Source organism: Moschus berezovskii, chromosome 16 (genome assembly GCF_049115385.1).
Source record: "Moschus berezovskii isolate FMDL1 chromosome 16, NW_MosBer_1.0, whole genome shotgun sequence".
Classification (NCBI taxonomy): domain Eukaryota; kingdom Metazoa; phylum Chordata; class Mammalia; order Artiodactyla; family Moschidae; genus Moschus; species Moschus berezovskii.
The window spans coordinates 51,288,282-51,312,608 of record NC_142475.1 but is presented as its reverse complement, the minus strand read 5'-3'; positions in this window follow the sequence as shown (position 1 = coordinate 51,312,608).

The window sequence follows — 24,327 nt, the reverse complement described above, 5'->3', positions numbered from 1 at the left end:
CTTAGAAGTGACCATATGCTAAATATCTCTGTAGTCCTGCTCCAAAGCACAATAGCTGATGCTAGTAGGCAATCTAGTGTTTCTTTAACTGTGGTCAGAGAATGGAAAATTTTATAAAATCAAGGATATAGTCTTCTTCAAACTATATGAGAATTCAAACATACAAGTATATGTATTTCTCAGGCATAGCTGTAGGAGTTGGTTCTGATTTCATGAAAGATATAAAACTTGAACTGGGTTTCATGTGATGGGTAGGATTTAGAGAGAGAGAGAGAGGTTTGGAAAAATTATATTAAGTGGGATAAATACTCATAAAGCAACCAATTGTATACAAATATCATGAGGGCAGTGTTGATAGCCAAAGACATGGAAGGGTTCTGCCTTATTTGACAGTAATATTGTGATTTCAAAGAATTAGAGATGAAGTGAGGTTCTAATTGATTAGCAGGAACTTTAAACACCTCAATGAGAATTATGAACCTGCTATGGGGTATCTCTCCTTAAGTTTTATCGTTTCCAGGAAACTTTTCATAGTATTCCCATTTGATTTAAGAGCTACTTCTTCATTCTCCCACAGTTGGATTTCTCACAAGATAATGTAAATGTCAATTTACCTACCTTTCTCCCCCAGTGAATTATAAGTAACTCAAGGACAAAGATAATGTCTTCTTTGGTCAAAAACAAAACAAAAAACCCTGAACAAAAAGGCAGACAGATAGGAAGATGAAAAGAAAGATATAAGATATTTCAATTCAGAGTGAAACAAAAGCCTCAAATAATGTACCACATATTAGCTTAGTTGTTAGAAAAACAAATCAAACTGTAATCTTTAGTTTTTTCACCTAAAATTAGAGTTAATAGCAGCTACCTGATCATCTTCAAAAGGTTATTTTGAAGTTCAAAAGAGACACTGAATATAAAAACACTTTGGAAAGTATAAACCTATACAAAAGTCACTTGTTCTTTCTAGGCTTCTCAGTTTAGAGAAAACCCATATGCTATGGGAAAGAAAGACAACTTTAGTTTCATGGATGGTCATAAAGATGCTGTTTATAATACAGAATGTTGGAAATAATCTTGATGATCAACAGTAAGGAGTTGCTTAAATAAATATCCACTTAGTCATAAGTTAGAGTATTAAGCAGCCAAAATAATGGTGTTCAGTTCAGTTCAGTTCAGTCGCTCAGCCGTGTCCGACTCTCTGCGACTCCATGAATCACAGCACGCCAGGCCTCCCTGTCCATCACCAACTCCCGGAGTTCACCCAAACTCATGTCCACAGAGTCGAGGATGCCATCCAGCCATCTCATTCTCTGTCGTCCCCTTCTCCTCCCACCCCCAACCTTTCCCAGCATCAGAGTCTTTTCCAGTGAGTCAACTCGTTGCATGAGGTGGCCAAAGTATTGGAGTTTCAGCTTTAGCATCAGTCCTTCCAATGAACACCCAGGATTGATCTCCTTTAGAATGGACTGGTTGGATCTCCTTGCAGTCCAAGGGACTCTCAAGAGTCTTCTCCAACACCACAGTTCAATTTAAAATTATATGGGAAATTGGTAATACCATACAAAAAAGGTTTCAACTGGAAATAGAACTGCCATATGATCCAACAATTGCACTCCTGGGCATACACACCGAGGAAACCAGAATTGAAAGAGACACATGTACGCCAATGTTCATTGCAGCACTGTTTATAATAGCCAGGGCATGGAAGCAACCTAGATGTCCATCTGCAGATGAATGGATAAGAAAGCTTTGGTACATATACACAATGGAGTATTTTTCAGCCATCAAGAAAAATGCATTTGAATCAGTTTTAATGAGGTGGATGAAATTGGAGCCAATTATACAGAGTGAAGTAAGCCAGAAAGAAAAACAACAATATAGTATACTGACGCATATATATGGAATTTAGAAAGATGGAAACCTGAAACCTGTGTACGAGACTGCAAAAGAGACATAGACATATAGAACAGTCTTTGGGACTCTGTGGGAGAGGGTGAAGGTGGGATGATTGGGGAGAATGGCATTGTAGCATGTATATTAGCATATGTGACCAGTCCAGGTTCGACGCATGATGCAGGATGCCTGGGGCTGGTGCACGGGAATGACATGGGGGGAGGATATGGGGAGGAGGGAGGTTGGAGGGGGGTTCGGGAGGGAGAGCACATGTACACCCGGGGCGGATTCATGTCAATGTATCGCAAAACCAACCAATATATTAATGAAAGGTAATTTGCCTCCAATAAAATAAATTAAAATAGAAAAAAAAAATAAAAACAAATATTATTGTATCAATAAAAAAAAAAAAAGGAAAAAAAATGCTATTTATAAGTGACCATATATATATATATGTGTTACATATTAAGTCACATAGATGAGTGTATATGCAAAGATATACAAACAAATGTAACAAAATAGAAATATTATGAATTGGTTTTACTATTTTTGTATTTCATTTTTAATGAAGAGTTTGTGAGTGTGAGTAACAGAACACAAGCCCTCATGTACCATCAGCTGGTGTTAATTTTATACCCATGTCCTAGTTTTTGGAGCGGCTGGGAAAGGAAGCAACTATCCCTTTTGGTTTCTATGTAGATTGAATGCTATTTCAGAAAAGAAGAGGATGGGAATGACTTCTCTATGAGCAGTTGATGTTCTCTACCCCAAAAATGTTATCATTTTATTACAAATATATTTTAAAATGAAAATGAATCTAGTAGCAGATATATGCTGTGAGAGAGATTAGAAGAGTCTCCTGTGCCACTTTGGGCCATTTGTCTTTATTCTCAAACTGACTTTCTGAAGCAATGAGTTGAAGGATTACTGGGAGAAAAGTCATAAGATTTGAGTTTCAGCCAGTGCTCAACCCTCAATTAGTTGTATGACTCGAAGCATATTGGTTAAGTTGTTTATTTTTCTTGTATATATAGAGTAAAAGTCTCTTTTGACCCTGAAATGTTGTGTTTCTATGAATATGGAAATGTATTCTTTTGGCCACAGACAGTTCATATTTTTTTTTTTTTAACATTCCTCCCCTCATTTCTTTAGAAAACAGGAATTGCCTAACACTTTTCAAAGAATAAAGGGACTTGTTCCGAGAAAAGTAGAAAGAAGAAAATCTATAATATTTTGCATTATGTACTATGGTTTGCTAATTAAGTTTATACTTCACAACAACCTTATGAGTTTAAAAAAAATAATGCTTGCCATTTTATATGTGAGGAAAGTAGACCTAGGGAAGTGAAATAATTAGGAAACAATTGAGAAGCATTGATATCAAGGTGCATATGATTTCAAAGCCAATGCTTTTCCTACTAATCATGATTCTTTGATGAATTTGTTTTAAATAATTTTAAATTTATAAGGGCAGATGTCTATCTTGCATGAGTACTGGAATGTACTTAATTAATATTTAAGAAAAGGATGAAAGAAAAAGAGAGAGACAGAGAAAGCCAGAGAGAGAAACCTAAGAATTTCTGAACCATGTAAGCCCCCTTCCCCTTACAAAAATGAAAGAAACAAAGGGAAACAGAGAGAAGAGAAAGGAGGAAAAAAGAAAGGAATAAAGGAAAAAGAGCATAAAATCTTTCAGGACAATAATGTTTCAAATGCTTCTTCAGCAGAAATGGATGGGTAATTTGAAGTTGAATTAGTTTCATTGTTCAGCATTTTCCACATAGGTTTGATGTCAGTTTCTTCTCCTTTTCTAATGGGGTCTATGGTGGGAGGCCAAGGGGAAGGCTGGTGATTGTATTTAATTATGTTCAAAGAAAGTTACAGAATACTCAGCAGATGTTAGGCTTGCAGCTGGAATCCAATAACAAATGCTGCTCTGCTATCTTGCCTTCCACATTATTGTACCAAAGCAGGGCCTAAAAATGCCCAGCAGACACATTGGCTGGGGCTGAGTGAGAAAAGATAACAAATCTTAAGGAAACATGTTGCCTATTATTCCTCATAACGAGAGCTGCCAGGGTGTACAATGAGCAGGCCTCCGGCTGATACCAGGACACAAAGGATTTTAATGCATCCCACACAAGGATGTCATTTGCAATCTGGGGCTACAAAAGAGATGGAAGCCTTGGAAGGTGGGCCTTGTTTCTCAATACTGTATATCCCAGGGAGGACAAATAACAACCACATAGTTTGCTTTCCCAAGCCCCACAGGCATTCAAAGGAAGCCTGCTGACTGCAATTAGGATACCCCAGATTTTAAAAACTAACCCTCTCAGCAGGCAGTGGGTCTCTATCATGGATGATACAGTTTGGGCATGGTTCCCATTTACCATGGGGGCAGACTAATTGAAGGAGATGACAAGGTAGAAAATCCTAGTGATTTAAAATTCACAGCCTCCTCAAGGGGGTCTCTGCTGATGCCTCCAGATAGATTAGGGAGTTTCACACTTTGCGATATAAATAAATAAATACAGCTCTCTTTGTAGTCCTGTACAGCTAGGCCCACCTAAGAGATTACCTACACATGGCTCCTCTATGAGCTAATATTTTCTCTATCTCTCTGCCTATAGGCTTTATCTCATGAGAGTCCTCTTAGTTTAGGTCAAGCCAGAAGTTCTGGGGAGGTAATGGCCCTGGGAAATACCCACAGTGAAAGGAGTATAGTGTGTGAATGAATGCTCCAGTTTCCACACACTTGGTAGGGCAACAGTACAGTCTCTTTCCTAAGAATTCTAAGCCAAATTGAACCCTAAATGTCAGTGACAACCAGCTCATTTAGATATCCACTAATGACTTTCCTTCTTTTGCTTTCTACCACTCTATTCCCTCACCTCGATTTCTGATATCATATCCCCAGTAAACTTCTTGTTACAAAATCCTTGTTTCAGGCTCTGCTTTTGGGGGAAATCAAATGCATGGCCTTGGCTAGGAGATCTCAGGATCTCCTTCAACAGCCCCATGTACAAACCTATGGAATGAGTAGAAAAATCTCAGAAGGACATTTGTGATTCTTCTCATCCTAGGCTAACTTATAGATTCATGTATAACCCTTTTTCCCCCCAACGGCACACCAATTTGAGAATATTCTTTGTAATTGCACTAAAGCTGAAACTCCAATACTTTGGCCACCTCATGCGAAGAGTTGACTCACTGGAAAAGACTCTGATGCTGGGAGGGATTGGGGGCAGGAGGAGAAGGGGACGACAGAGGATGAGATGGCTGGATGGCATCGCTGACTCGATGGACATGAGTTTGAGTGTACTCCGGGAGTTGGTGATGGACAGGGAGGCCTGGCATGCTGTGATTCATGGGGTCATAAAGAGTCGGACACGACTGAGCGACTGAAATGAACTGAACTGAACTGAAGCCTTAATATGGGCTTCTTAGGTGTTACTAGTTGTAAAGAACCTGCCTGCTAATGCAGGAGACATGAGACACGGGTTCAATCCCAGTGTCGGGAAGATCTCCTGGGGCAGGTCATGGCAACCCACTGCAGTATTATTGCCTGGAAAATCCCATGGACAAAGGAGCCTTGTGGGCTACAGTCCATAGGGTCATGACTGAGCAATTTAGCACACACACAAGCCTTAATATATGGACTTCAATCTGAGTTCTTTATTCAGCAGATGTATATTATTTTCTTCTTTGCCTTCTTTAAGAGATATTTTATTCAACTCAGCTTTTTATGCTTCCAAAAATAGAGTGGAGTTCTCCCCCTTGAAGTTTTCAGAATATTTTGTGGATCCCTCTATTAAAAACATTACAACCTTCACTACTAAACTATGAATAACTGCAGAAGAGATGCTGTCTTTTTATCTTTATATTCTGAATTTCTATCATCGTGCCTAATACTTCATAGATGTCCAATCAAATTGTGCTGCTTGAAAACCTAAAAGAGGAATGAAATATCAATATTTCATTTTCAAGAATTTATGTTTGATGATTCTGCTACTTTCTCATTCTTGGTAAAGGAAAAAAAGCAAAATTTTCCATCCTGGGTTATCTAGGAAGTTAAGAATTTTTCTCAAGGATATTTGAAATAAAAAATATTACAATTTACTGGACTGGATGCTTTGTTGAAATTTTGGTCTTAGTCTTCCTTTAATAGCATATATTTCAAAATGTAGTAAACTCTGTACTGGAGACCCTCACAGTGAGAGGTGATGACTAAGGCAGTGAGTTTAGTAAATGGAAAATGAGGAAACAGTTGGAAATTTGAAACCATGGTACCTAAATTCAGCTCCTGGTTTTGCTAGAAATTTTAATCAACTCACTTAAGATTTCTGCTTCTGTATCTATAAAATGGAGATATTTAATTTGCAAAGTATTTTGAGACTTTTAATGATCTATTATATTAAAATTCACTTTGTAAATATTATGTGACTGCAGACACATATATGTATATAAATTTATAAACTTGTCTATATATATAAATATTTACTTATTTATTATTCTTATGATTTTAATGGTAAATTCTATATGTAAAATAGATCTTCAGGAGCCAAAATGAACACCATAAAATGGAATCTACAGATATGGGGCTTGATACGGAAACAGAAATTTGGGTAGAATTTTTGCTTTTGTGCTAAATCCCAAATAAGTGAGAACCTATACTAATTTTGGGCTTCCGAAGTTGGTGCTGTGGTAAAGAATCCACCTGCCAATGCAGGAGATGCAAGAGACATGGGCTCAACCCCTGGTCAAGAAGATCCCCTGGAGTAAGAAATGGCAGCACACTCCACTCTTGCCGGAGATTACCATGGACAGAGGAGACTGGAGGGTTATAGTTCACTGGGTCACAGAGTTGGATGTGACTGACCATACACAGCACACACGTATACTAATTTTAAAGATTTCTGGAGAAACACCTCCAATGTTTAAATATCATCACAATTTGAACTGGGAAGTTTAGCCACTATATACCTAAATAGATAAAATATATAAGCATATGTATTTTCTCAAAATATTCAGGGGAAAATTGCTGTGATCAATATAGCACAAACAGAGTTTTCTTGTTCTAAGAAAAGTTGATTCCAGGACTGATACTTGATATCTTCCTCACTTTCACAGAATAATTCAAGTGGTTTCCCAGGGTGTTGCAAAATTTAATGCTTCTGGTTGTGATTATTTCCAGGAAGAGGAATTGTTCCTGTAAGAACTGTGCCAGCAGTGCTATATGGCATGTGGAATTATGCAATCCCACACACTGACCAGAATGAAATATTTGTCTGCATATTCAGCAGTTAGGATTTATGGGACCCTGTGTGTCATATGTCTATCCAAAGTTGAGTGATGCAATTGAACTGGGCAAATGCAGGTGCTCTGAGAGAAATGGACACAGGAAAGAGAGCAGCCACAGGTACTAGTTCATTAACATAACCACAGATGCAAAAAGTAATTTAAAAAGTGGTATTCAGGAAGCATTTAGTATGAGGCAGGGATTGGGGAAGAAGCATATAGAGAGGCCTAGTGAGATTATGGGAATTCAGAGCAAATAATAGTGAGAAATCTAGGTAGCTTGGTAAGTATCAAGGAAAATCTACAGTTGGGTAAAAATGCCTCAGGCACATGCGCAAAAAATCAGAGCCAGAACTTTAGTTTCTGTAAACTGGCTTGAAAAGAATAAATTCAGATCCCAGTTTTAGAGGTATGAAAGAAGTGAAAGTGTACTAACTCAGTTGTGTCCAGCTCTGCGACTGCGTTAACTATAGCCTGTCAGGCTCCTTTGTCCACAGAACCCTCTAGACAAGAATACTGGAGTGGGTTGTCACTCCCTTCTCCAAGGGATCTTTCTGACCCAGGGATCGAACCCAAGTCTCCAGCTTTGCAGACAGATTCCTTATCATCTGAGCCACGGGAAGCCCTTAGAGGTATGGGACCCAGAACTGAAAAAAGACAAGAAACAAAACAGGGATCTGGTTCAGTTCAGTTCAGTTCAGTTCAGTCGCTCAGTCGTGTCCGACTCTCTGCGACCCCATGAATCACAGCACGCCAGGCCTCCCTGTCCATCACCAACTCCCGGAGTACACTCAAACTCATGTCCACAGAGTCGGTGATGCCATCCAGCCATCTCATTCTCCGTCGTCCCCTTCTCCTCCTGCCCCCAACCTTTCCCAGCATCAGAGTCTTTTCCAGTGAGTCAACTCATCGCATGAGGTGGCCAAAGTATTGGAGTTTCAGCTTTAGCATCAGTCCTTCCAATGAACACCCAGGATTGATCTCCTTTAGAATGGATTGGTTGGATCTCCTTGCAGTATAAGGGACTCTCAAGAGTCTTCTCCAATACCACAGTTCAAAAGCATCAATTCTTCGGCGATCAGCTTTCTTCACAGTCCAACTCTCACATCCATACATGACCACGGGAAAAACCATTGCCTTGACTAGACCAAATATGAAATACAAGTATGGACGATATCTCAGAAATAGAATAGAACTGAGTACACAATCGGAGATGAATGCTGAGTCCCAGGGTACTAGTTATATTTCTTTTATCTTGAGTTTGGAAAGTCCCTAAGAACTAGTATCAGGTCAAGACTACTAGTGAAACTGAAGTTGAGAAACCAGTGGTAAATAAGGACTAGCAACTAGTCAGAGGCTTATATTGTGGATATTTCAATATGAAAATTACAATTTTTGATCAATAGTTAGAGAATCCTCATGGCATTAGGCATTATCTGTGTCTCATTGATCAATCCTTTAGAATCACATTCTTTGAGAAATCAAACCTCCAGTGAATACATTCTCTTTTTAGGAGAAGGAGTTTCTTTTTCTCCAAAGTTTTAGAATTAGATCTCTATCAAGGATCTTGCCTTGAAGGCTAAAGTAATGACTTATTCAAGTTTCATGATGAAAATTATCCTTTCCCAAATCCAATTACATTCCAGCTGGCAAATAACAGTGGCTGTCTCAAAACCCAAACATCTGGAAGAAGGTTTGAATTGGCCATCTCTCTGCTTCTTATGTCTGAAACCTTTCTTAGATAGTAGGTTGGAAAGCACATTTTTGGCTGGACAAGATAAATATATTTTTAACCATCAAATCTCGGAAGCAGTATAAAGAAGACCAAATAAGATATAGAAGGCACAAAAGTCATAGTAGTTCTAACTTATTTAATAATTGTGTGTCACCTACAATGCTAAGACCATGAAACCATGGATATGTTGTTTGTAAACTGTATGTTTTGATAATTCATTTATTTTTCAGTTGGTTATTCCATTGTCCAAAGGCTTGTCTGCATGGAGCTGTTGTTCCAACATTATGTAGACAAAGGAATAGGGAAGAAAAACTGAAATTAGCATGTTCACACTTAATCTTGACCTTCTTTCTCTAAGAATTTCTTTCTTAGGTTTTGTAGAAAACACTTCTACAAGAAAACTCTCAGCTTGAGACTGTATTGAACTGTTTACTAACTCTGTGAACACAAGCAACTTCTGGCCCTTGATTTCATCATCTGTAAAGTATAGATAGCAACAACAACTGCCATGTTTGCTATGATTATTAAAATAGGTACTATGAGCAAAGACATGACAAACAGTAGGTGCTTATTACACGGCAGTTATTTTTCTTATTATTGTTATTATTAAGCTAAGAAGCAGGGATCAGAGAGGAGCCATACCCCAAGAACATTGAGAGTTGTTCCCTGAAATGACATGAGCTTACAATTCCCAATCTGTAATAATTAGTGAAAGAAGTTAGTAGACAGTTGACATCAGTAGGAATAAAATGTGTTCCTTTAGACACATCTGGAATGCAGCTGTGGACAAAGTCCGTTTCCTTCCTCCCTTATAGGGACACCCACATAAATATCAGACAATGATTAGCCCAATGTCCTCTTTTCCAAGATCTCATATGGCAGCAAATCTTTGCTAGAAGCTTCCTGCTGAAGTTTCCAAACCTGTTTGCCTGTTTCCTGTAGGGAAAATATATCTGATAATATTCACCACTATCTGCAATTATTTTTTTTTATTCCAGCCACCCTAAGAGTCAGTGTTACAGAGACTAGAAGGTTAAAGGCAGTTTATTTCCTCTCAGATTCTTTGCTTATAATTAATTTAATGAGCTAGCATAACAATTTTATAAGAAATCAAAATTATTCATAATGCAAATTTATAACCCTAACTATGGAAGCATTCTAACAGAAATATTAACTAATAATATAAAAATCTACTACATCTTTTGTTTTACTCTTTTCAAATCAATTTTTAAATGGATAAAATATTCCTTGTTAAACCTTTTCTGAAACTCTAAATGTATTGATTCATTTAACAACAATTTTTAGGTTACTAGTATGCCTCAGGCACTGTGGGATTATTTTTTTTGGGGGGAAACAATAACAAACAAGCCACATATTTTCATCCTGTCCTTATGAAACTTAAAATCCAACAACAAAAAATATATATATATAAATGATAAATCAGTTTAATATGGTGGAAAGAATGGTTTTTATTAAAGCTTAGGAGTAAAGGAAAGAAGTGCTTCTCTTGTGGAGAGACTGTATTGACATACAGGAACACATTTTTTTGTTTGTTTTAGAAACACATATTTTTAAATGAACTTACTATTCTTGGCAATCTACAGATTCAATGCAACTCACATCAAAATATCAATGACACTTTTTACAGAACAAGAACAAATAATTTGAAATATTCATATATTACGACTGGATAATATGCATATACACAATACATATACATATATATGAATATTATTCAGACATAAAAAATATACCTGGTCTTTTGCAACAGTTTGGATAGTCCTGGTGTATACAAAGCTAAGTGAAATAAGTCAAAGACAAATGGTGTATATTTTCACTTATATGTGGAATCTAAAAACAAAACGAACAAACAAGAAAACAGAAACAGACTCATAGATACACAGAACAAACAGATGGTTGTCAGAAGGAAGGTGGATAGTGGGGATGAGCGAAACAGGTGAGGGAGATTAACAGAAACAAACTTCTGGTTACACAAAAGAAAAATGAGTCATAGGGATGAAATGTACAGAATAGGGAAGACAGTCAATAATACTATAAAAACTTTGTATGGTGACAGGTGGTAACTAGATTTATCGTGGTGTTCCTTTTGTAATGTATAGAAACATTGAATCACTATGCTGTGCCCTTGGAATCAGCATAGTGTTGGGGGTCAGTTGTACATCAACTAAAAAGAGAGAAAAAAACAGCAGGTTAGGGGACTTTGTATGACTTCTTTCTGTGCTTTGGTTTCTATATTTGAAAAGGGAGATAATAATACTATATTTAAAACATTTGGGTAAAATTACTGAGCTAATGCATATTTCAGGTACTTATTTTAATTCATATTAAAATGCATATTTAAGGTACTTATCATGATGGCAATATTAACATGTGATGGGTAATACATAATCATATGAATTTTTATTATCTTCTGAGTAATTTGATGTGTTTATATAAAGTGAAGTTTACTGGATAAGAAATATTGTCACCCTGTTAGCAGAGCTCCTCTAGTTATGGGATATGAACAAAAAGAACTTAGCACATTTTCATCTCAATTGTTTTCATTACCTTTTTAACTGAACTAATTATTCAAATGTTAATTGAACCTATCTTTTAAAAACATTGTCTTGTGTAGGATCGACTGCAATGTTAAATCACCAATGGCTATATCCCTTAAGCTACTTAAGGAGAACTATAAAGACATAACATTTCCAAATTATAAAGCAATACATGGTCAAATGTCATAAGAAAGCTAAAAGAAAATAAAGTCAAATTGCGGAATAGGGTCAAGAAGGAGTGATAAAATTCTAGTAATTCACGATACCTGACCTTAACATTTTCCTTTGAAAAATAACTTCTGTAAAAGTTTCTTTTATTGTGAATACCTGGGTGCTCTATTAACGGGCCCTCAAAATGCAGAAATGATTGAAAGAAGATTACCCTTTGATAACTAGCAGTAAATCAGCTCATTTGACTGTAGCAAAAGTATGGGACATTAGTTCAGAGTAAGGGAGCAAGAACTAAAAATAGAATAAGAGGAGTCAAATGAAAAGGAGGCAAAAATGTGAAATGGAAGCAAACAGTAGACAGAAGTGAAGGGAAACTGTTAGCCTTTGTTTTCACTTTGCGTTTTTCGTATCCTCAAGATTAAGCCACTCCAAATCTGGAAATGCAGATAGCTTACCATTATGACTATGAACAATAGCATAGCTGCTCCTATTGCCTAGGGAATCACATTACGAGATGTACCATGTGAGGTCTGAATCATCAAACTCCTTACATCTGATTTCATGGTCATGAAGCAACTTCTGATTAAAATTGGCTTCCCACATGTATCTGCCTACAGGGACTCAAGGGGCTGATTATATAGACTGAGTATATCCAGTTCTCATAAAGCTGCAGTAGCTTCTGATTATAACTTGGCATCCTGTTTATCTTGAACGTATGAAGAAAATAAAGGGGTTACATGAACTTGAGTATCTCTGATTGTGTGACAATGACTTCTCATTGTAAACTCAAAAATTGACATTGTTTTTATGCATCAGTCTCATGATCTTAATCCATTTTAATCTATCTCAACAGATGTATCTGTTCATTATGTAATGATGACAAAAGTAGATATATGAGACTGCAATATTGAGATTCTGAGACAAGATACAGTCAATAGAGTATATACCTTTTCCTTATAGAAATGATAAGCCATGATTTTTGCCATTGTAACAAGACCATGACGTTGCTCGCAAGGATTTTTCTTTAAATGAAACTTCAGTTCTATCAGGTTTAGGAACTTTTTAGCCTTCCCCGAACTGAACTGAACTGAAGTATACTTGGTAGAAAACATGGTTTTTTGGTTGTTGTTATTGTTAGAGCACAAGGTAATGTTCCGTAAATACAATGCATTAAATACGATTTAAAAATTCTTTCCCTTGGAGGTAACAGCCTCCAATTTGGTGGGTGCTCCAATGTGAGTAAATGTTTTCATTCCACAAGGTTATGCAAGGATCCAGGTTTGTACCGTCTCTGCTCTACAGAGGCTCTTCCCTTCTTGCCATTCTACATTTCCTACAGGAGGTGGGAAGGAGGCAGGAAGAGTATTTAAAGTAAGCAACTATGTAGCTTTGTGACATTAAACTAAATTTATCTAAGATTCAATCTACTTCATTATAATGAAAAGATATAGTATAAAGATCTTCATGAAGATTAAATAAGTTTAAGCATGTACACACATATGTGCATGCTGTGCTGTCCAGTTCTGTCCAATTCTTTGTGACCCTTTGGACTGTAAACAGCCAGACTCCTCTATCCGTGGGATTCTCACGGCAAGAATAATGGAGTAGGTTGCCATGCCCTCCATGTTCATGTGTGGGGCTAAAGTTAATGACTACTCTCCACCTATTCCCCATATATTAAATTGGAATGTCTTTAATATTAACATTTACTGTGCGGGTGGTGGTAGTAGTGGTTTAGTCACTATATCTCCTTTTTGCAACCCCATCAGCTGCAGCCTGCCAGACTCCTCTGTCCGTGGGATTCTTCAGGCCAGAATTATGGAGTGGGTTGCCATTTCCTTCTCCAGGGAGTCTTCCTGACCCAGGGATCCAACCTGCATTTCCTGCATTGTAGGCAGATTCTTGAACGCTGAGCTACCAGGAAAGACCCTGTTTTACCATAAGTGATTTTTATTTTCTTCTCTTACTGAATTTGTTTCCCTTTTTTTAATGCAAAAATTTAATCCCTGCTTCCTAATGCTTTAGTTTTTCTTCTTCTCCCTCCTTCACTCTCCTTCCTTTTCTCTCTCTCTCAGCACATACACACATGAAGTTGCTCAGTAAGAAAGAAAAGGTATCTCATATTTCTCTCAGAAATATTTATTAGGAATAAACTGGGGACTGACAGGATTCTAGAGACCACCAGAATGACAATAGTAGTCGGAAAAATTGTTCTGGAAACTCTAGAATTCTTAGGATATTTTCAAAATGATATGTGATTGCATTTTGATTATTTTGTATTGTTAATGCAATCAATATTGATTGAGTACCTACAATGAGCCAATATTTATGGTCAAGACTGGAAATTCAATGGTGAGAAACATCTGGCAGTGTCCTTGCTCTGTTGGAGCATATGGTATAGTAGAGACAGAGATATTAATGAGAGGATAATACATGAGAAGATGAAATTATAATCCATGTGCATAAAGTTTCAATCAAGCAAAAAAATGTAAGCTCTAGAGATAGGCTGTTCAACGTTATGCCTCTAGTAAACAATAATCTATTGTACACCTAGATATTTGCTAAGAAGGTAGGTGTCAAATTAAGTGTTCTACCCACAATTATTTTTCAAATGGTTATGTAAAACCTGACATCAGAGAAGTCCTCTTTGCCTTCTATTCCATAGGCCACATAAAGGGGTGGGTATTAAATGTAGACTGAAGGTTCAGGGACCTCTCTAAAGAAAGGCAATTGAGTAGAAATCTTAACTAAGAAGAGGTTTTTGCTTATTGCTTTTTGTTTAAAGAATGGAAAGGAGGAGTGAGGAAAAATGTTCCTGATTATAGTTTTGAGGTCAACTAACACATTGCATTATTATCTTCCAGATGATTATTATTTATGGTCATTTATACATAAGATATAGCATACTCTATAGTCTATCTTATAGCTGGAATAATAGACACTATCTACAAATAGAAGGCCCAGGTTTCTTCACTTATAAATTGAGGGATTACATAATCTGTTTCCTTAAGTGTCTTTCAGGTTTAAAATCTAAAATTTCATGACTTTGTATATTTTCACAGATCAGGCCAAAAAATTTCATATTGGAAAAAAATATGCATTGGATTATTCTTTAATTAAATATCAAATGTAAGCCATAAGAGGACTCTTCAGTCATTATCTGACCATCAAACTAAAAAATACATTTTCCTGAAACACCTCCTGCTTTATGTCCTATTCTCCCATTCTAAACTCACATGCAACTGCAGCAATTCTTGGTAATGGAACCAATAAATGCTTAGTAATTAAATGACAGCAATAAAATAAAATACATTAACATAGAAAAATATGATAAAATATATTTATAGTAAGTATAAGTATAAAAATTACTGGCCTAATTAAGATCCTGTGCTAAAACAATATTAGACCCAAAAAGATAACTTCTGACACTTTGGCAGAATTGAGAGAAAATAAGTTAACTTGGATAAAGTAGTATAAACAACATTTTGCAGAAAGCAATTCTCATATACTATTTCATTTGATCTCCACAAATTCTATGAAGTATGTATCGAATGTGGGTTCAATCCCTGAGTCAGGAAGATCCCCTGGAGTAGGAAATGGCAACCCACTCCAGAATTCTTGCTTGGAAAATTTCTATGGACAGAGGATCCTGGCAAGCTACACTTGGTGGGGTCACAAAGAGTTGGACAGAACTGAGTAACTGAGCACACACTCACATTTTAAAAGTATGGAAGCGTTTATTCTGATGGATTATCTCATCTAAAGAAATCCTAAAATTTAGGAATTTAAACCCTATTGAATCTTTGATTTGAATCCAATTTCTGTCAGATTCAAGTGTCTACTTTCCACTCTGTAGGAATAATACCTGCATTCTGAAAGTGCTAGCTCCCTTCTTCTCTCTTCTCTATGAAATATTTTCATTTTCTGTTCTCATTAAAAATTGTGTTTTGGAAAGGAACAATTAAATCTCTATGTCTGTGACCAGAGAATAATCAAGCAGATCTGTCTTTATTAAGGTTCCATTAATATAGCCTCTAAACCACCATGTCAGAAGACCAGAAGGTTGTCAGCAGGACATGGGTTCATCTTGGGGTATTTATAGCCATACCTGTTGGGCATATGCCAAATCTGCAAAAGATGTAAAAACTCACAAGTTCTAACAAGAAAAAGTACCCAACTCATTTCATTCAAATTTAACCTTCATAGTTATCCTTTCAGGGGTGATTGCTTGCCATCTATGGATAAAGTTTGACTAAAATTTAACTAAATATTTACTGGACAGAATCAGTCCCAATCAAAGATTGTATGAATCTTTGACATTCATATTAGCCTTTCTAGCCCCCCAGATTATGATAGATCACAAATAGATAAATACTTTTGCAGATCAATAAACTTAATAGGAAAAGGTGTACGTCAAGGTTGTATATTGTCACCTTGCTTATTTAACTTATATGCAGAGTACATCATGAGGAACGCTGGGCTGGAAGAAGCACAAGCTGGAATCAAGATTGCTGGGAGAAATATCAATAACCTCAGATATGCAGATGACACTGCCCTTATGGCAGAAAGTGAAGAGGAACTCAAAAGCCTCTTGATGAAAGTGAAAGAGGAGAGTGAAAAGGTTGGCTTGAAGCTCAACATTCAGAAAACAAAGATCATGGCATCTGGTCCCATCACTTCATGGGAAATAGATGGAAAAACAGTGGAAACAGTGTCAGACTTTGTTTTTTTGGGCTCCAAAATCACTGCAGATGCTGATTGCAGCCATGAAATTAAAAGACGCTTGCTCCTTGGAAGGAAAGTTATGACCAACCTTGATAGTATATTAAAAAGCAGAGACATTACTTTGCCAACCAAGGTCCGTCTAGTCAAGGCTATGGTTTTTCCCGTGGTCATGTATGGATGTGAGAGTTGGACTGTGAAGAAGGCTGACCGCCGAAGAATCGATGCTTTTGAACTGTGGTGTTGGAGAAGACTCTTGAGAGTCCCTTATACTGCAAGGAGATCCAACCAGTCCATTCTAGAGGAGATCAATCCTGGATGTTCATTGGAGGGACTGATGCTAAAGCTGAAACTGCAATACTTTGGCCACCTCATGCGACGAGTTGACTCACTGGAAAAGACTCTGATGCTGGGAAAGGTTGGGGGCGGGAGGAGAAGGGGACGACGGAGAATGAGATGGCTGGATGGCATCGCCGACTCTGTGGACATGAGTTTGAGTGAACTCCGGGAGTTGGTGATGGACAGGGAGGCCTGGCGTGCTGTGATTCATGGGGTCGAGGAGAGTCGGACACGACTGAGCGACTGAACTGAACTGAACTGAAACTTATTTTATTGGGTCATGCTAATTATTTGAATTATTTATCACTACCATCAGCAACAGCAACATCACCTCCACTATGATCATCAACATTGTCAACTCTTCATAAATTTGCAGATCACTGGGTTATTTATAAAGTATCTTCATATAAATTATCTTGCTTTTTTCCCCCTGTCAATAATTACATAAATTAGTCAAGATAATATTTCCATTTTACAGGGAAAACGTATTATTCAAGATAGGTGAGTGGATTGTCTACTTTCACTAAGATAAGTAAAATAGATATAATCTAGCATCGCTCGCATAATGGGGCTTCCCAGTTGGAGCTAGTGGTAAAGAACCCACCTGCCAATGTAGGAGATGCAACATGTGGGTTTGATCCCTGGGTCAGAAAGATCCCCTGGAGTAGGAAATGGCACCCTGTTCCAGTATTCTTGCCTGAAAATTCCATGAGCAAAGGAGCCTGGCAGGCTACAGTCTGTGAGTCTGCAAAGAGTGGGACACGAGTGAGCGACTGAGCACAAGCTAGCATAACATAGATATCTAAATAAATTTTCTAATTAAAGTCTTATAACTCTAGATCTCATGCCACATGACATGTTTTAAAAACCATCTTCCATATACTATTTATCCCCTTAATGTAACTACTCTATTCAGTTCAGTTCAGTTTAGTCGAGCAGTTGTCTCCGACTCTTTGTGACCCCATGGACTGCAGCACGCCAGGCCTCCCTGTCCATCACCAACTCCCAGAGTTTACTCAAATGCACATCCATCGAGTCGCTGATGCCGTCCAACCATCTCATCCTCTGTCGTCCCCTTCTCTTCCGGCCTTCAGTCTTTCCCAGCATCAGGGTCTTTTCCAATGAGTCAGTTCTTCACATCAGGTGGCCAAAGTATTGGAGTCTCAGGTTCAGCATCAGTTCTTTCAATGCACACTCAGGACTGATCTCCTTTAGGATGGTCTGGTTTGATCTCCTTGCAGACCAAGGGACTCTCACCAACACCACAGTTCAAAAGCATCAGTTCTTCAATGCTCAGTTTTCTTTATAATCCAACTCTCACATCCATGCATGACTACTGGAAAAACCATAGCTTTGACTAGACGGACCTTTCTTGGCAATGCCTCGGCTTTTTAATGTGCTATATAGGTTGGTTGCCGGGAGCCAGCAAGGGAAATCCTACCCATGGCAAAGGTCAATTGGGGAAGAGACCTGATGGGCAAAGGCTAATCAGGACTCGAGGAACCCCCTGGACTTACCTGAGCATCTACCCCAAAGAAAACCGGAGTCTGACTGCCTTACTATCTTACGCCTCTTACCAAGTCCTCTAATACTTACGGGGGCTTCCCCCCAACCAACTTTCTCTGAAAACATTAATTCAGAGCTGTAGTTAAAAAGTTCTCCTCGGCTTAATAGGAGTGTTCCAATCCAAGCCCCTCTGATAGCTTTCTAACTTGCATGACAAGTTTGTCCGGGCTCTTACAACTACGAGTGTGACTGTTTACAGCCTCCCAGCCATGCAAGGACAGAAAGCCTAATATTCTAAAATACAGGAATTTGTTGAAGAAGTTAAAATCATTAGAATAGTACTAAAAAAGATTTCATTGTTGAATCAATGCTTGCTGCAAAGTTTATCTATTGTATCCTTGGAAATATATTAATCACATATAGAGAAAATAAGTAGTAGGCTTTGATTTAACCACATCAGATCTTAAGTTAATAAATTCCTTTCTTGTAGCTCACTACACCTTTGCCTTATAGGAATGTAACTTTGTCATGTGTGTAGCACCTGACTTTAGGAAAATCAATTTAAAAGAATATAAGACTTTTTCTAGCTAACTAACCTTTGTTAGGAGAGAGGGCCATAAACTGTTAGCAGGCCTCCTGGCCAGAAGATGATGTAAACCACCCAAAACTTTTGTATATCACGAGACATACAAAGATGAGCCCTGATCCTGATAAAGGTCAAGACTGCTGACCCCGTGTGATTTGTGTGTGACTCTATACCTCTCTTTCTCTATTTTTTATGTGCACAACTTAGGGTATAAAATCAGCACTGGAAAATAAAGTTTTGGGCCTTGCTCACTGAAGCTTGGTCTCCCCATGTCATTCTTTCTCTTTTTCCATCCTTTTCTCTATTCTCCTTTTTCTAGTTGAGATCCTTGGAACGCTGGGCCCTCTGCGTTTACTTATCTGCCTGGGCTTCTAAGACCCACTCGAGGGGGTGCCCTGGTGGGGTACCTCCAGTGATTCGAGAGGGCGCCTGCGGCCTACGTAAACAGAGCAAACCCCGTGCTGGGGTTTTATTGGTTTCCAGCGTAAACCAAGGAATCATCAGCCCCTGTCTCTCTCTCTCTCTCTCTGACACTGACGCCGTTCATCCTGAGGATACCCTGGGCCATATCGAGGCTGGTCCCTGATAGTTGGTCATAGCTTTTCTTCCAAGGAGCATACATCTTTTAAATTCATGGCTGCAGTCACCATCTGCAGTGACTTTGGAGCCCAAGAAAATAAAGTCTCTCATTGTTTCCCCATCTATTTGCCATGAAGTGATGGGACCAGATGCCATGATCTTAGCTTTCTGAATGTTGAGTTTTAAGCCAACTTTTTCACTCTCCTCTTTCACTTTCATCAAGAGTTTCTTTAGTTCTTCTTTGCTTTCTGCCGTAAGGGTGGTGTCATCTGCATATCTGAGGTTATTGGTATTTCTCCCGGCAATCTCAACTCCAGCTTGTGCTTCATCCAGCCCGACATTTTGCATGAGGTACTCTTCATATAAGTTAAATAAGCAGGGTGACAATATACAGTTTTGAAATACTTTTTTCCTTATTTGGAACCAGTCTGTTGTTCCATGTCCAGTTCTAACTGTTGCTTCTTGATCTGCATACAGATTTCTCAGTTAAGGTGGTCTGGTATTCCCATCTTTTTAGGAATTTTCCACAGTTTGTTGTGATTCACACAGTCAAAACTTTTCGAGTAGTCAATAAAGCAGAAGTAGATGTTTTTCTGGAGCTCTCTTGCAAATGGTGACTGCAGCCATGAAATTAAAAGACTCTTACTCCTTGGAAGGAAAATTATGACCAACTTAGACAGCATATTAAAATCAGAGACATTACTTTGCCAACAAAAGTCTGTCTAGGCAAGGCTATGGTTTTTCCAGTAGTCATGTATGGATGTGAGACTTGGGCTCTAAAGAAAGTTGAGTGCCAAAAAATTGATGCTTTTTGAATTGTGGTGTTGGAGAAGACTCTTGAGAATCTCTTGAGCAGCAAGGAGATCCAACCAGTCCATCCTAAAGGAGATCAGTCCTGAGTGTGCATTGGAAGGACTGATGCTGAAGCTGAAACTCTAATACTTTGGCCACCTGATGCAAAGAACTGCCTCATTGGAAAAGACCCTGATGCTGGGAAAGATTGAAGGCTGGAGGAGAAGGGGACGACAGAGGATGAGATGGTTGGATGGCATCACTGACTCAATGGACATCAGTTTAAGTAAACTCTGGGAGTTGGTGATGGACAGGGAGGCCTGGCGTGCTGCAGTCCATGGGGTCACAAAGAGTCGGACATGACTGAGCAACTAAACTGAACTGAGCTTGCTTTTTTGATGATCCAGCGGATGTTGGCAATTTGACCTCTGGTTCTGCTGCCTTTTCTAAATCCAGCTTGAACATCTGGAAGTCACGGTTCACATACTGTTGAAGCCTGGCTTGGAGAATTTTGAGCATTACTGTGCTAGTGTGTGAGATGACTGTAGTGTGTGGTAGTTTGAACATACTTTACTACTACTCTATTAGAGACATTATACTTTTTATTTATCATTATATATTAGAGACATTATAATTTTATAATTACATAAAAATATATAATTATATTTTTATTAACATTATTCACATTTTCTAAATCATTTTAAAACTAATCTAATGGGATGTTTAAATGTTATTAAATATGTATTTATAGCAAGTTTTGCAGTCTGTGGTCATCATCTGATACATTGCTGTATCTTTTCTTATTGTCTTCAGTTATTTTTGAAAATCCTTTAGGTGTTCTAAGGCTCACTTCTGATACGGTAGTAGAGGTGGTTTTCCTTCACACCTCCAATAAGCAATTCTGGGACACCAGCAGGGTGTCCAAGAATTCAACCCAATTCTGACACTATAAACCAGGCAGCATCAGATTTCACTTAGTCCTACAAGAATACCCCTTCTCCCACAGCCACACACTTTAGACACCAGTTCCCATGCCCAGGTTGTTACCTGTACTTGTGATCAACTGGCTGTAAAGTAGAGATTACCACAACTCTTTTCTTGGATTTAATTATTTGCTAGAGCAGTTCCAATGGAGAAGGCAATGGCACCCCACTCCAGTACTCTTGCCTGGAAAATCCCATGGATGGAGGAGCCTGGTAGGCTGCAGTCCATGGGATCGCTAAGAGTTGGACACAACTAGGTGACTTCACTTTCACTTTTCACTTTCACACATTGGAGAAGGAAATGGCAACCCACTCCAGTGTTCTTGCCTGGAGAATCCCAGGGACGGGGGAGCCTGGTGGGCTGCCATCTATGGGGTCGCACAGAATCGGACACAACTGAAGTGATTTAGCAGCAGCAGAGCCATTCCCAAGACTATAGGTTTATTATGAAAGGATGTAACTGAGGAATAGCTAGATGAAGGAGATGCCTAGGGCATGCTATAGCAAAAGGGTATGGAGCTTTCATAATCTCTCTGAATGTACCACTCTCCCCCAACTTCACATATTTAGCAGCAAGGAAGCTCTTTAAACTCCATCCTTTTGGGTTTTCATAGTTAATTAGTTAGTTCAGTCGCTCAGTCGTGTCCGACTGTTTGCGAGCCCATGAATCACAGCACGCCAGGCCTCCCTGTCCATCACCAACTCCCGGAGTTCACTCAAACTCATGTCCATCGAGTCAGTGATGCCATCCAGCCTTCTCATTCTCTGTCATCCCCGTCTCCTCACACCCCCAATTCTTCCCAGCAACAGACCCTTCCAGTGAGTCAACTTGTCTCATGAGGTGGCCAAAGTATTGGAGTTTCAGCTTCAGCATCAGTCCTTCCAGTGAACACCCAGGACTGATCTCCTTTAGAATGGACTGGTTGGATCTCCTTGCAGTCCAAGGGACTCTCAAGAATCTTCTCCAGCACCACAGTTCAAAAGCATCGATTCTTCGGCGATCAGCTTTCTTCACAATCCAACTCTCACATCCATACATGACCACGGGAAAAACCATAGCCTTGACTAGACAGACCTTGGTTGGCAAAGTAATGTTTCTGCTTTTTAATATGCTATCTAGGTTGGTCATAACTTTCCTTCCAAGGAGAAAGCGTCTTTTAATTTCCTGGCTGCAATCAGCATCTGCAGTGATTTTGGAGCCCAAAAAAATAAAGTCTGACACTGTTTCCACTGTTTCCCCATCTATTTCCCATGAAGTGATGGGACCAGATGCCATGATCTTCATTTTCTGAATGTTGAGCTTTAAGCCAACATTTCACTCTTCTCTTTCACTTTCATCAAGAGGCTTTTGAGTTCCTCTTCACTTTCTGCCATAAGGGTGGTGTCATCTGCATATCTGAGGTTATTGATATTTCTCCCGGCAATCTTGATTCCAGCTGGTGCTTCTTCCAGCCCAGCGTTCCTCATGATGTACTCTGCATAGAAGTTAAATAAGCAGGGTGACAATATACAACCTTGACGTACTCTTTTTCCTATTTGGAACCAGTCTGTTGTTCCATGTCCAGTTCTAACTGTTGCTTCCTGACCTGTATACAGGTTTCTCAAGAGGCAGGTCAGGTGGTCTGGTATTCCCATCTCTTTCAGAATGTTCCACAGTTTATTGTGATCCACACAGTCAAAGGCTTTGGCATAGTCAATGAAGCAGAAATAGATGTTTTTCTGGAACTCTCTTGCTTTCTCCATGATTCAGCAGATGTTGGCAATTTGATCTCTGGTGCCTCTGCTTTTCTAAAACCTGCTTGAACATCTGGAAGTTCACGGTTCACATACTGCTGAAGCCTGGCTTTGAGAATTTTGAGCATGACTTCACTAGTGTGTGAGATGAGTGCAATTGTGCGGTAGTTTGAGCATTCTTTGGCATTGCCTTTCTTTGGAATTGGAATGAAGACTGACCTTTTCCAGTCCTGTGGCCACTGCTGAGTTTTCCAAATTTGCTGGCATATTGAGTGCAGCACTTGCACAGCATCATCTTTCAGGATTTGAAATAGCTCCATTGGAATTCCATCACCTCCACTAGCTTTGTTCGTAGTGATGCTCTCTAAGGCCCACTTGACTTCACATTCCAAGATGTCTGGCTCCAGGTGAGTGATCTCGCCATCGTGCTTATCTTGGTCGTGAAGATCTTTTTTGTACAGTTCTTCTGTGTATTCTTGCCACCTCTTCTTCATATCTTCTGCTTCTGTTAGGTCCATACCATTTCTGTCCTTTATCGAGCCCATCTTTGCATGAAATGTTCCCTTGGAATCTCTAATCTTTTTGAAGAGATCTCTAGTCTTTCCCATTCTGTTGTTTTCCTCTATTTCTTTGCATTGATCACTGAGGAAGGCTTTCTTATCTCTCCTTGCTATTCTTTGGAACTCTGCATTCAGATGCTTATATCTTTCCTTTTCTCCTTTGTTTTCACTTCTCTTCTTTTCACAGCTATTTGTAAGGCCTCCTCTCACAGCCATTTTGCTTTTTTGCATTTCTTTTCCATGAGGATGGTCTTGGTCCCTGTCTCCTGTACAATGTCACGAACCTCTGTCCAGAGTTCATCAGGCACTTTATCTAACACATCTAGACCCTGAAATCTATTTCTTACTTCCACTGTATAATCATAAGGGATTTGATTTAGGTCATATCTGAATGGTCTAGTGGTTTTCCCTACTTTCTTCAATTTAAGTCTGAATTTGGCAATAAGGAGTTCAGAGACTTTGTTACATAGGCATGATGGATTATATCATTGGCCACTGTGGTTTGATTCAATCTCTAGCCTCCCTCTCTACCTAAAGGTAAGGAATAGGACTGAAAGCTCCAACCCTATAATTATATGATTGGATCCACTGGTGACCAGTTGTCCTCTTTCAGTTCAGTTCAGTTCAGTTGCTCAGTTGAGTCTGACTCTTTGCGACCCCATGAATCACAGTATGCCAGGCCTCCCTGTCCATCACCAACTCCCGGAGTTCACCCAAACTCATGTCCATAGAGTCGGTGATGCCATCCAGCCATCTCATTCTCTGTCGTCTCCTTCTCCTCCCGCCCCCAATCCTTCTCAGCATCAGATTCTTTTCCAGTGAATCAACTCGTCTCATGAGGTGGCCAAAGTATTGGAGTTTCAGCTTT